The sequence below is a fragment of the Ailuropoda melanoleuca genome, chromosome 9 (genome assembly GCF_002007445.2).
Source record: "Ailuropoda melanoleuca isolate Jingjing chromosome 9, ASM200744v2, whole genome shotgun sequence".
In the NCBI taxonomy this organism is placed as follows: domain Eukaryota; kingdom Metazoa; phylum Chordata; class Mammalia; order Carnivora; family Ursidae; genus Ailuropoda; species Ailuropoda melanoleuca.
In genome coordinates this window covers 80,381,604-80,384,736 of record NC_048226.1, presented here as the reverse complement: position 1 = coordinate 80,384,736, position 3,133 = coordinate 80,381,604, and the positions used below count along the sequence as shown (strand labels likewise).

Here is a 3,133-nt window from a genome sequence, read left to right as displayed (position 1 = left end):
GTTTTATTTTTCTGGTTTCTTCTTTGAGGCCTCTCCCATTGCTCTATGATTTTAAAGAGGTGCCATGTGTGCGTTCACAGAATTGCATTTTGGCCCTATTTTCTCCTGCATAAAGAGTCTAGTGTGAGGCTAATGTTAAACCAGTATGTTACAGATTAATGCATCCAAAGGCCCTAGTTCATAAGAAAAAGAAATATATTTTCCTACACATTTATGCTTATTCCAGCTTTATTTGTACATGGCCAAAGTAAATCATGCTTGCTAGAGATCTGTGATGCGATATTAGCAATTTAATAGAGATGCTGGTTTTGATGATGGTCATCAGAATATCTTTTTAAAATATTTTTAAAGAAGTTTTTATGGTCATTATCTTTAAAATTTCCATGTTGTAAATAAACAGTAAGGTTTTTCCTGCAAAAGAACAAGTTAATAGGAGAAAGAAAATGGCTGGGAAGTAGGTAGACTTTAGAAAATTCTGATCAAGCACTGTTTCCTGGAGGAATAGTCTCTGAGGAATGTGTGTCTCCAAGACTGGAGGACTTCAGGTATATTAACTGAGAATGCTTGATATGCGGGGGTCCTTAATGTACTACTGAACTGCATCTGCAGCCATAAAATTTTGGAAGGGCAGTGGCTTCTTGCATGTGTCTTGTTACCAACAAGGATAGACTACAAAAATAAGAGAGAAGAATAAAATGGACAATTCAGGTCCAAAGGGGTGTTTAATGACTATCCATTTAATTATTTATTCATAAATCACATATCTGTTAACTAACTCTGAGCTCAGAGATGAACTGGTACTTTGAAAAGTACCTGTCACACTGAGCAAATGATGTCCACCTCTTACAATTAAGAATTACAAAATTCTCAATCCTTATTGTCTTTTAATTGTGCTCATGTTGTAAAATTTCTTTGTGAATCCCAAACACAGAGAAAACTGAGATTGGAAGTAAGTTGACATTTTTGATATTCTGTTAGATACTGAAGTTCTAGTGGATAGGAGTGATATCTATGCATTAACTAGGATAATACTTGCTTATATCATACATTCAGTATTGCTAGATGGATGAATAAAGGCACTGTGATAATTGATAGAGTGAAATGCTGGTGTCATAGAAGCACAAATAATTCCTTCAGAATAAGGTATTTGCTAGTGTGTCAGTCTGTCTACCTGAAAAAAGCCATTGTAAGCATTTGTTGAGGAAACTGAGAATACTTGGTTTTGAGATTTAAAAAGTCTCCAGGATGACCAGTGTTTGTCCTTTGAAGGATAGAAAGAGAGGTGTTGGGGAGAGATATGGTTGGAAAGGTGGGCTGGACCCAGATCTTGAAGAACCAAAGGTCATTCTAAAGAGTTTGGAATTTTAAATAGAGAGGTGACAAGATTAGCTTTGCATTTCATAAGAATCAGTCTGTTCATTACCACTGTGGATACCACTGTTACCAGAAAACTTATTTAAAGAAATAATGATGCAGTGCTCACTTTGGCAGCTCCTATACTAAAATTGGAATAATACAGAGATTAGCATGGCCCCTGCACAAGGATGACATGCAAATTCATGAAGAAATAACAACCCAAACTTCCCAAATTGGAGAAAGTGGACATTCAGATTCATAAAGCAGAAAGGATCTCAAATAGGATAAATCTAAATAAGTCTACATGAAGACACACTATAAGGTAGTTGACAAAAGTCAAAGATAAAATGAATTTTGAAAACTGCAAAAGAAACTTTGTCACATGCAAGGGAACCCTCATAAGACTAGCCACAGATTTCTTAGCAGAAAGCTTGAAAGCCAGAGGGGAGTTGGGGGATATATTTAAAGCACTGAAAGAAAAAAACTACCAAACAAAAATACTATACTTAGCTGAATAGTTCAAAAATGAAGGAGAGATAAAGACTTTCCCAAACAGAAACTAAGGGAGTTCATCACCTATAATCTGCTTTATAAGAAATACTAAAGGGAGTTCTTCAAATGAAAGGATGAAAACAATGCAAAAGTACATGAGCCCTGGTAATGATAAATGTATGAACAAATGCAGAATACCGGAATACTGTAATGGTGATATATAAATCAATATTAATTTTAATATAGAGATAAAAAACACATTAAGAATAACTATAACTATAAAATTTATTAACAAATTCACAATATAAAAAGATATAAACTGTGATACAAAAATACAGATTCAACGGGGTACATGCACCACAATGTTTATAGCAACATTATCAACAATAGCCAAACTATGGAAAGAGACCAAGTGTCCATTGACAGATGAATGGATAAAGAAGATGTGGTATATATATACAATGCAATATCATTCAGACATCAAAACGAACGTAATCTTGCCATTTGTAATAATTTGGAGGGAGGTAGAGTGTATTATGTCAAGTGAAATAAGTTAGAAAAGAACAAATACCATATGATTTCACGCATATGGAATTTAGGAAACAAAACCGGATGAACATAGGGAAAAAAGAGAGGGAAGCAAACCATGAGACTCTTAATGATAGAGAACAAACTGAGGGTTGGTGGTGGTGGGTGGGTGGGGAATGGGCTAAATGGGTGATGGGTATTAAGGAGGGCACTTGTTATGATGAGCACTTGGTGTTATATGTAAGTGATAAATCACTAAATTCTGCTCCTGAAACCAATATTACACTATATGTTAACTAATTAGAATTTAATTAAAAATTTGGAAGAAAAAAGATGTAAATTGTGACTTCAATAACATAACATAAATAAAAAAGATGTAAATTGTGACTTCAATAATAAATAAAATAAGCATGGGCAGGAAAAGTAAAAAGAATAGAGTTTTTATATACTATTGAACTTAAGTTGTTATTGGCTTAAAAAAGGCTGTTATAAGATGTTTTATGTAAGCCTTATGATTACTACAAAAAAAACCCATACAGAATATACACAAAAGAAAAGAAATAAAAATATATGACCACTGTAAATAAACAAAACACAAAGGATAGCAAGAGAAGAAAAGATGAACAAAAGAACTACAAAACAGAAAACACTGCAATAGTTAAGTTTTTCCCTAAGAATAATTACTTTAAAAGTAAATGGATTAAATTTCCTGATCAAAAGACATATCATGGCTGATGGATGATAAAACAAGACCCAA

General features: G+C 33.4%; 1 non-coding gene across 1 annotated transcript; it reads left to right on the top strand.

Moving 5' to 3' along the window:
• The first annotated feature begins 1,475 nt into the window (after nt 1–1,475).
• LOC117803932 lies at nt 1,476–1,579 on the top strand. The gene has a single exon (XR_004628047.1). It is a non-coding gene; the product is annotated as a U6 spliceosomal RNA (small nuclear RNA).
• The last annotated feature ends 1,554 nt before the right edge of the window (nt 1,580–3,133 follow it).